Below are 11,364 nucleotides of genomic sequence, written 5' to 3' on the forward strand. Positions count from 1 at the left end.
GAAGGCACTAATTCCATTCATGAGGGTGCTGTCATGACCTAATTACCTACCAAAGGTCCCATTTCCTAATACCATCACATTGAGGGTTAGGATTCCTACATATGAATTGGGGGGGGAGACACAATCATTCAGTCTATGGAAACCCCTTAGAGCCATACAATGCAAGTCTGAGCTTGCTTCCGTTTGCCTCCATCCTTCTTTGTGGCTGGTGCTGTCAGACAGTGATGTGAGCCCCACATAGTCCTGGGTAGAGGGTTCCCTAGTACGCAGGGCTGACTATCTGGACTCAGAGACTCCAAGTAGCTTCCAAGCCTGTGTTCGTTCAAATACACCACACTTGGCATCAGAGAAATTTCTCATCACTACACTGCCTCTGTATGGAGCATCAGGATAAGCTAAGTTGTATTAGAGAAGGTATCAGCAAACTTTTTCCATATAGTAAATAATTTTAGGCTTTGAGGGCCAGCTAGTCTTTGTCACAAGTACTCTGCCACTAGAGCACAAAAGCAACTATGGACAATATGTAAACAAATAGGCACATTTGTGTTCCAATAAAACTTTATTTATAAAACAGGCTACAGGATGGCTTTGGCCCACAGGCTGTAGTTGGCCACTCCTACTGTAGTTTGGCTCTAGAGAGTTTCGCACCAGCAATTAAATTTAAATGTGTAGCTTAGAAGTAGCATATATCCCTTTAACTCACAATTCATTGGTCAGAATTAAACATGCGGCCCCACCCAGCTACAGGAAGCAAGGAAGTATAATCCTTCTATGTTCCCAGAAGGAGGAGAGCTAGAAATGTCTGGTGAGTGACTACCACCTGTGTGCAAGTTACATGCTTGCATCCTGTCTTCTCCACTGCAAAGTAAACCCCTCAAGGGCAAGAACCTTATATTATATACAGAGCCAAACAAATGTAGTAGATGTGTGTAAATATGTCTGATTGATTAATAAGGGAAAAGAGAGAAGCAGAGGGAAGGAAAAATGAATTACAAAAAAGCCAGTGGACAGGGTAGTAATAACGGGGAAAAGGATTATCACTATTGGTAGTGACGATATTTATGGTGATTATATTGTTAATGCTGGTAGTGCTGATGTTCTTAAAAGAGCCATCTATGAAGCTGGGTATCTGAGGGGTACTGTAGATATTAAACCAATTTGCTGTTTTTCCTGTTTAACTTGAGGGGTGACTCAGGGGTCTCAAGGATTTGTGAGCCTGTTTTTCAGGAGAAAGAGAATGCCTTTGGGGAGGTTGCAATCACCCAATGGCCGATCACCAGAGACATGGCCAGGCCTCAGCAGCTGTTGAAGCCCAGAAGTCAGATTGCCCAGAGGCTTATCAGGAGCGACCCCTTTGTTTCCCCAAAGCCCCTCCTGCCAAGTTTAGCTTATAAAATCCCCCTGCTTTCTCTTCTAGAGGAGGTGGATTTGAGCGAACCCAGGCTCCCACCTACTCGTTTTGGCCAATTCAAATAAACCTTTCTCATCTCCAAGCACTGATGTCTCAGTGTTTGGCTTGCTGGGCATCGGGAACACGAACTTGAGATTAAGAGGTTCTGTATCATCTATACTCCTGTATTCATCTTCCATTCATTCCTTAACTCATTTCAATCTGGCTTCTTCCCCCAATGCCCAATTCCCTGAAATCACTCTTGCTAAGGCCACAAGTAAGTTCCTATTTCCAAAACTTATTTAATAGACATGTTTCTTAGTCCTTATCTTACTGAACTTCTCTGCTATACATGAAATCACCAAATGTTACCTCCTTGAAATTTTTGACTCCACACACCTCTGTGACACAGCACTTCCATGTTTCTCCTCTGTGTGTCTCCAATCATCCCCTGAACCTCCCCTACTCTTCCAACCCCTTAAATAGTAGTGTTTCTTAGGACTTCATCTTCCTCCCTCTGCTCTCCCCTCTTCTCACTCTGCTACCATCACCTGGATGGTCTCACCTACTCACATAGTTTCCACTGCCATCTATAATGCTATTGATTCCCTTACCCATGTCTCCCATCCATACTTCTTCCCAAGTTTCAGAATCATGCATCCAATTTTCAGTCTCATGCTTTCGCCAGGAGGTCTTATGGATATTTCAAATGAAACATGGCAGAAAATACATTCTTATCATATCTCAGTGGTTGCAACGCCATCTACACAGTCATCCAAGCCAGAAACCTGTGAGGTATTATGCACTCTTCCTCCCTACTCCCATCTCCCTGTCTAGCCTAAATATTTCTTTCTCTTCCTTCCTTTCCAAACTACTGCCCTGGACTATATCCCTACTAACTTTCACCTGGATTACCAAACAGCTTTTTAACTTATTTCCGTAATTCCCTTGGTTTTATTATGAAATATTTCATACAGAAAGCTATAGCAATAAAGATAAGGTACATCCATGCATCCACCACCCAGCTTTATCAAGTCTTAATTTGATGTAATATTTGTATCTGATTTTTAAAGAAAATAATGATAGATCTAGGTAAAGTCCCATGAGTTACCACCTCCAAGCTCATTTCCTTCCCTCTCTCCCCAGAGTTAATCAGCATCATGAATTTAGAATTTATCATTGTCATGTGAGCTTTAGTTAAATTGTTGCATATGTATACATCGCTAGAACATATATAGTATTATTTTTCAAATTTTAAACTTTACATAAATGAGACCAAACCACATGAATCTTCCTAAACTTTGCTTTCGTCACTCAGTGTTATGTGTTATAAAACACAATTTGAATGCACCCTGAGGACTTCAATTGGGTTTATATGTTGATATTTTATCCAGCAAACTTGATGAATCATCTTATTTGTTCTAGTAATTTATCTGTAGCTTCTCTTGAATTTTCTATGTGGACTATCACACAATCTGCAAATAAAGACAGTTTGTTTCTTCCTAATCCAGTTTGGATATACTTCACTTGTCTTGACTTTTTGCATTGGTCAGTATCTCTAGTATAATGTTGGACAGAAGCATTTATTAATGCTTATTGAGATCCTGACTTTATGGGAATGTGTCAAAAGTGTCACAATTAAATACATGTTTGCTCTAGGCTTTGGACAGATACATTTGATTAAATTTTATCAAATGCTTTCTCTGCTCTAGTGACATGATCGTATGACTATTTTCTTTATTAGTGTGGTATATCACAATATATTTTTCGTTAATGAATTATTATTTCATTTCTGGAATAACCTCTACTTGGTTGATGTCTTAAAATGTTCCTGGGATTTGTTTTAATCAGGTATGGTAAGGTGACAGACCTGGAGACAACTGCCTTTGAAAGAAGAGTTTATTAATCACAATTCCCAAGAGGAGAGGGCATGGCATACAACACAAGGCCACATGGGGGAAGTACCAGAGTCAGTCAAGAGGCAGAAGGAGTGAGGGGAAAATATGGACACTAGCCTTTATTGTGTTTTTTTTGGGAAGAAATTAGTAAAGCAATGTAAGCATTTTGGGATTGGCTAGTTTGAATAATTTTAGCCAGCTCTGGGCTGTAGAGGTGGTCCCCAGTTGTCCTGTACCTGGCCCTGGGGTGATTTGCAGCAGGGCGAGTATTGGCTTCCTGTGTGCCAGTTTGATAAAGGAGGTCGTTGGGGATATAGGCTAGGGATTGGTTGGTTTGCATATGAAAGACATGCTGGCAGGCAAACTGTTTACTATCTCTAGGAATTAGCTAGCCCTGGGAGGGGCAGTCTCTAGGATTAGCAAGGCCCAAAGATGTCAAAGCATCATATAAAATACATAAAATTAAAAAAAACATGATTAATACAGTTGAGATGTTTTTATTTTTGTTTTGTTTTGTTTTTAGTACTGTTGGATTTTATATGATAAGATTTGCTTCATGCGATAGGTCTAGGATATTCTTCTCTTACATTTTCCTTCATAAATTGTGTGTGTGCATGTGTGTATGATTCAGGCTCTACTGGGGATCAGGCAGGGCTGGGGCAGGGACCATGCTGGGGGAGCAGGGCCTGCACGCCAGGCCAATACTGGTCTTCAGGGCAATGTTGGGGAGCTCAGGGCTGAGCTCTACAGGCGAGGGGTCCAGCTGAGTACCTCAAAACAGAGGCAACCACTGAAGGGAAGGTTGGCTTTATCGCAGAGAGGATAACAACAGGGGGGACTTTGCTGAAGAAATGTGGGGTGCTGTAGAGTTTTAAAATGCCTAGATGAACAAGGATTGGGGGAGATAAGGGGCCTAATAAGGTTTGGGGGGGAAGAAAGGGAAGAAAAGAAGGAGAAAGGAACAAAAGGGGTGATTCTGGGGGTGCAAGGAGGTCCAGCTTTTTTCCAGGGCCCCAGCAGAGCAGGTGCAGCACTGGCTCCTCGCTCTTCTCTCCTGGCCTTACAGGGCCCTACTTGCTGCCCCACATGGCAATCATTATGTACACAAAGCATTGGAGGAGGCGGCTGGACTTAATGTAGGCAGATATCTTCTTCAGGCCCTCTAAGCAGGTGATGAAGTCTCTCACAGACGGAAACGCATTCAGGCACTAGGGCTCAAATATACGGTGCAGGTCAAGGATGTCATAAGCGAGGAAATCCACAAAGGTAATCTTGCCCCCTACAAACCATGGCCTTTTCCCCAGAAACTGTGAGAAGAGCTTCATCTTTTCAGGGAGCCCATCTGAGTACTCAGGCTTCAGTTTCTCGAAATCAGGGCTGCAGGAGACACTGGCCAGTGATTGGGGGTGTTCATGACCTAGTTCTCCAAAATGTCCACATGCATCTTTCCCTCTTCTGTCTCCCCTTGTAGGTTGTGCTTGCAAGCAATGTAGCAAAGGATGGCATTGCCCTGGGTGATCTTGTGAGCTTCATGAACTAAGTAGGGAAGATTGGGAAAGTCCAGGCCCAGAATGAAATTTTCATTCAGCCACTGGCTTCTGTCACAATCAAGAGCATCCCTCATCATGTACTTCTTTTCCTCATAGTTTGAGTTTGTGTATTGCAGCAGCAGGCGAATGATACCAGCCAGCCCGTGGATGTCCCAGTAACCCAAGATTATGACCATAGTTCAGCTTTCTGTGGACTCAGGGGATGGCCTCAGCAGAGCTGGGCTGGAACTTCATCCTTGCAATTTTTCTTTGAAGTTCGAAATTATATCAGAATAAAAAGTTATAGGAAGGAAGGAAGGAATCCCTAGGGGTCAAAATCAAAAGGAAACCTACTAAATAAACAGGCACGAGTGCTTTGGCTACCCTAAGAGCATTACCTACATCAGTAAATAAAAGACTTGCATATTAATAACCACTTGGAGAGGCACCAAGGCCTTGGGCCCTGTGAGGCATGGAATTAAGACCCCTGAATAAACCTTGGGCTCTCAAAACTCTCTTTTTGGAAGTAGAGACAGAATATGAATCCTCCAGCAAAGGTTAATGTCTGGGTCTGAGATTTGGGTAGGAAAAGTCTTCCTTGAGAATTTAAAACTGTAGGCTACCCTCATAGGGTTCAAATTTATACTACCTGAGTAGCAGACATTACTTGTGCTCTCCAACATACAGTTCTTCTTTTCTTCCTGAGCACCTGAAAGACTGTATTCCCAGGCCCCTTGCAGCTGGGTAAGGGCCATGCGACTAGTTTTTGCCCATGGTCGCTTCTGGACTAAGGAAGTCAAAAGCCCCTTCACCACCTTTAAGCTCTTTTTTCTCTTGCTTTAGAGACCTAGAAGCCATGACAACATCATAAAATGTAAACAGCCTGGATCCCCGTGAGTCACTGCTTAGGGAGAGCTGCTTTGAAGAGATGCCTGAAGCCAATTTTGTTTGAGCAAGAAACAAACATTTGTTGTCTTAAACCACAGAGGTTTCAGGATTAAATTAATTTGCTTGCTCACTCTCTCTCTCTCCCCCACCCCCGCACACACACAAACACACACACAAACACATAATTTATGCTGGAAAATATCAGAAATAGAAATCCTAGATATTTCATGAAGTAAAATCCAGCAGTGTACTGAAGACAAAACAAAACAAAACAAAAACATCTAAAGTTTATCCAAGAAATGCAACCAGCAGGATTTATCCTAGAAATGCAATGATAATTCATTATCAGAAAATATATTAATGTGATTGTTATATTGTGATTTGTAATAAGAAATATATACTTGGTCTTCATCCTGGGTTTTGACACAGAGCTCATAAAACCCTTGGAATTTCTTGTGATGAAAGTAATAAAGGTGTCTTTTATTATGTTAATGAGGTGACTTTTGGACAGCACCTCAGGATGGGGGCTGATCATCAGAGGAACCAACCAGGGGATTAGAGAGCTGGCACTTTTGGTCTCAGTCCCCTGATTTCCAGGGAGGGGAGAGGGCCTGGAGACTAAGTTCAATCCTCAATGGCCAAAGGTTGAATGAATCATGCCTATGTGATGAAGCCTCCATAAACACCCAAAAGGAGAGGGTTGGAGAGCTTTCCGGCTGATAAACACAAGGAGATTGGGGAGAGCGGCACACCTGGAGAGGGCACGGAAGCTCTGCGCACTTTCCCCACACCTTGCCCCGTGCATCTCTTCTATCTGGCTGTTCCTGAGTTATATCTTTTTATAATAAACTGGTGATCTAATAAATAAAATGTTTCTCTGAGTTCTGTGACCCACTCTAGCAAATTAATAAAGCCCACGGAGGAGGTCATGGGAGCCTCTGATTTAGCTAATCGATGACAACTTGGGCTTGTGATTGGCATCTGAAGTGTTTGAGGGGAGCAGTCTTGTGGGCCTGAACCCTTAACCTATGGAATCTGATGCTATCTCCCAGAAAGTAGTGTCAGAATTGAGTTGAATTGTAAGACACTCAGCTGGTGTCTGGAGAATTGCTTGGTGCTTTAGGGAACCCCCCCCCATACTCACACACATTGCAAATCCGGTGATCAGATCCCATTTAGTGATATATCACACTAATAAATAAGATATTCTATCTTATCCTGACTAATACACTGAGTGATCCAAGAAACTCCTGAGAAATCAGTATAAAAGTGGAAAAGTGGTCTCAGGTTGATTACACTTCAAGAGATCTAGAAGAGAAAATGCAAGATCTCTCTGAAGGGATCCATCCTCAAAATGGGCCACATAGTAATTCTACACACAAATATTCCCTCCCTTTCCACCAAGCATGAGCTCACAATGAAAAAGTTACAATCAATACAAGAAAACAGGCCACCATGAATGAGAATCAGCATAAAAAACATGAAGAATAGCATTCTTTTTAACTTCATATAATGGAATTATATATACACTATCTAAGAATATTAAATTGGTTAAAGAAATAAAATAAGAAATTAAAAACATAAGGAGGGAAATACTATTATCAACAAAACAAACAGAAAGATTTGAAAACCAGTGAAAGAAAATTTTCAGAAATAAAAAAATATAGCTTTTGAAATTACCAACTCAATGGATATGTTAAACTACATACTATACATATCTGAAGAGAGTAGTGCTGAACTAGAATAGTGATATGAAAAAATTACCTAAAATGGAGTACAAATGAAAAGAAAATGAAATATGTAAAAGCACAGTTAAGAGACCAAAAGAATAGAATAAGAATGTTCACCATATCTCTAACAGAAGTTCCAAAAGAAGAGAACACAGAGCTTGGAAGAGAGATAATATTTGAAAAGATAACAACATTGAGAATCATACTAAATCTCAAGCTGAATAAATAAAAAGAGATCCAAAAAACATATCCAGACACATCATACTGAAGCTGCTGTATACCAAAGACCAAGAGAATGTCTTAAAACTATCTGGGAAAAAACTGGCAGATTAAAGACAGACTGACATCACACTCCTTATCCAAAAGATAAGGAAGACGATGGGGAGCTAAGAGAAAAATAGCTGTATCTAGCTAAACTATCTTTCAAGATCATAGTCAAAAGAAAGAGATTTGTGGACAACACAACTTACTACCAACATACCATCAATGAGGAAATTTATGCCTCACAAACACTGAAATCCTGGATGCCCTTTCTGCTTCTCAACCTGGAGCTCAGCAAGTCCAGTACTACTGCTTCACATTTCTGTTCCATTTTCTTGTTCTCAGAGCCGGCTGTATCGATTTTGGTTTTCTATTTTTATGTTTTATGTCTCTCTGCTGTGTGTTTTGACCAAAGGAGGATATCGAAGATGAAATCTCTATGTCATCCTGACCAAAAATCTCTCTGTTTCTTTGTACCTTCATTCCAATTTCTGTATAACCTCCAGAATAATCTAGCTCAGTGCTTCTCAAACTACCTATGGTGAAGCATCAGTGTGATTTTTTTTCCCAATAGATGACAGAACAATACTTTGTCAGAGTCAATTGATCACACATTTGGTTGTGGCAGCAATGTCAAATCGCTATAAAAGTTTTTAAATAATTTAAATTTCTACAATGCAGACAGATAACAAATAGTTCTTGGACCAGCACTGATACGTGGACCACACTTTAAGTAGTACTGATCTAGCTAAAATTCAAATCTGAAAATTCCACTTATAATTATCTAGTAGAGGGGCCAGCCCAGTGGCGTAGTGGTTAAGTTCACATGCTCCGCTTCAGCAGCCTGGGGTTCACAGGTTGGGATCCCGGGTGTGGACCTATGCACCGCTTATCAAGCCATACTGTGGCAGGCGTCCTGCATATAAAGTAGAGAAAGATGGGCAGGGATGTTAGTTCAGGGCTAATCTTCCTCACCAAAAAAAAAAATAAATAAATGATCTAATAGATCTTCACTATCTACAAGAAAAATTCCAAACTACAGATAACATGGCATACAAGGTCCTTTGTGATCTGTCTCTCCAGTTTCATCTCCTACCTTTGTCTGCCTCAAACTTATACCCAGAAAAAATTAAGTGCTTGCGGTTTCTTAATCACTAAGACTCATTGGAAGAGGTGAGGAAACAAAATCTAAGCTAAAGTTCCTGAGCAAATCCCAAAGCCAGACTGCAAAACTGGGCCACCAAGGAAGCTGCTATTTTCTCTACATCAGGAAGCTTCTAGCTCCAGAACCATATAGCCACTGCCGTAATCAAACAACTGCTGCAATCAAGATGCCATCATTACCAGTACGACTGCAGAACCACACCATACCTGCTATGATCTACACCAGGGAAATTGACACCCTGCACCGTGCCTCTCAACACCCAGGAAGCTAGTTACTTGACATTAGCACCTCTGTTAACACTGCCCAAGAAGAACTCTGCCTTCCATACCTTACACAAGTGCACCTGATTGGCTTAACCTTATATACATTCAGAACCCAGTTGCAAGAGACTCAATGGAACGTAGATTTTAATTTTCCAGCCTCTGCAGCACAGGACAGGACACTAGATCAGTGTTTTTCATACTGTAGGTCATAATTCATTAGTAGATTGTAAAATTAATTTAGGGGGTCATGGCTCGTATATTTTAATGAAATAGAACGTGGTGGAATAGACTAGAAAATATCACAGTGTGCATTCTGGGTTACTATTGTTTCACGAAAATTTTGTCTCAGTTATATAAGTAGAGAGAATATAATAGGGATGTATACTACGATACTATATAAAATACATTTATACTATAGGTTCCAATCCAAAGAGTTTTCAATGCATTATGCTAGCACAATTGTTCTCAAACTTTAGCCTGCATTAGAACCCCTGGAGAGTTTATTAAAGCACAGATTGCTGGGCCCCACCCTGAGTTTCTGATTTAGATCTGGTGTGAGGCCTGAGAATTTACATTTCTAACAAGTTCCCAGGTGATTTTGATGCTGTTGGTCCAAGAAACATACTCTGAGAACAATTGCTCTAGAACAGTGGTTCTTAAAGTTGGTTGCACGTTAGAATCACTTGTGGAGCTTTTAAAACTTCTGATGCCCAGGCTGCACTCCAGATCAATTACATGAGACTCTCTGGAGTGAGACTGGAGCATAAGTTTTTTAAAGCTCCCACATGATTCCAATGTGAAGCCAAGAATGAGTATCACTGCTCCAGAAGGATGGTGGAATAGATGTTGAGCATCTGTCTATGATTTTTTACCATACTTGGCTAAATCAATCATTCTTTAAGTTGTCATCTTCAGAAGCTGCTTTAGAACCTCTTGATCTCTAGATCATGCTCCTTTCACTGACAAACGCATACACTGGAGCGAATGTGCGATTTGAAGTCAGAAAACTAGGCTTTGAGTACCAACTCTCTTTCTTACCAGCTATGTGAACTTGGGCAAGGTCATGAGGTTCCGTTTCCTCACCTACATAATGTGGAAGATAGCAAAAGCTTTGTCTACCTCACAGGATGGACATGATGGTATAATATAAGCAAACAATAACTTTATAAATGATGAAGCTGGTATGCATAAAGCCCAGGGTGCACACAGAGTGTGGAGGTCAAGAGATGAAGGAAGATATTTTGATTGAGGTTAGATACTCAAGGGTCTTATGTGTTTGAACATTATCCTGGAGTTTGGACAGTGTGCTGTGCAGTGGAAATTTTTAAACAAGGAATTGATATGAATTATTTGCGCTATTTTTCAAACAATAACTCTAGTGACCAAGTTTCTATAGTGCAAAACAGAAAGGAAGACCAGAAAGCAGATATGAGGCTGTCGTACAGGAGCAGGTGAGAGAGGATGAGGGTCTGAACTGTGGCAGCGGAAAAGGGGACAGAGAAGGGGATGCTACTTTAGGACATCTCTTGGGCAGAATAAACAGGACTTAGATAAAGCAATTAATAGAGAAGAATATTCACCTGGGTTATGTTCAGATGTGATACCAACATATTCAGACTTGTTAAATGAAATGTCATCCATGAGCTAGATATACATAGTTATATCATTATTTGGTTAGACATTCAAATAAAGTGCTAAATATTTTGGTATTATTTTAGATTTATTATAGATTAATTTAAGGAAATTAATTCATACTTCCAATCTGGGAAGAATTTGATTAATTGCCCAATACAATTTCACAAAAATAATGTGTTGCAGCTCTTTATGATGAAGAAAGACATACTGGTAACTTGATGATAGCAAGACATTACAGACACAAAAGGAGCCAAATGTGCCACTAGTTTGAGTACCGTGAGGCACAAAGACTGAGCACAAAATAAGGCTAACAAACCTCTTCCAAGTACCAGAGCTTGGGGAATACTGCATACTGTGCCCCTCGTGGAGAGTCATCATACATACATATTAGCATGTTAAAGGGTCCAAGAAGTTGTGCAACAAAGAAACATGTTCATTCCTGCTTAATGCAGCATTTCCTATCCTTATAAGACTATGAGAATTTTCATTATTATTTTTATTTATTCATAATACCTATTTGCATTCTGTGAAATAGTGCAAGTTACAGTATACTTTGGGTTACATAAATTAGGAAAAATGGTCTCCAAACCTTTAAATAATACACC

At 40.5% G+C, this 11,364-nt stretch overlaps 1 pseudogene; it reads right to left on the minus strand.

Moving 5' to 3' along the window:
* Positions 1–4,358: 4,358 nt before the first annotated feature.
* LOC101400012 (glutathione S-transferase Mu 4 pseudogene) lies at positions 4,359–5,020 on the minus strand (annotated as a pseudogene).
* Between the last annotated feature and the right edge of the window lie 6,344 nt (positions 5,021–11,364).

This window comes from Ceratotherium simum, chromosome X (assembly GCF_057802395.1).
Source record: "Ceratotherium simum simum isolate JZ-2026a chromosome X, ASM5780239v1, whole genome shotgun sequence".
In the NCBI taxonomy this organism is placed as follows: domain Eukaryota; kingdom Metazoa; phylum Chordata; class Mammalia; order Perissodactyla; family Rhinocerotidae; genus Ceratotherium; species Ceratotherium simum.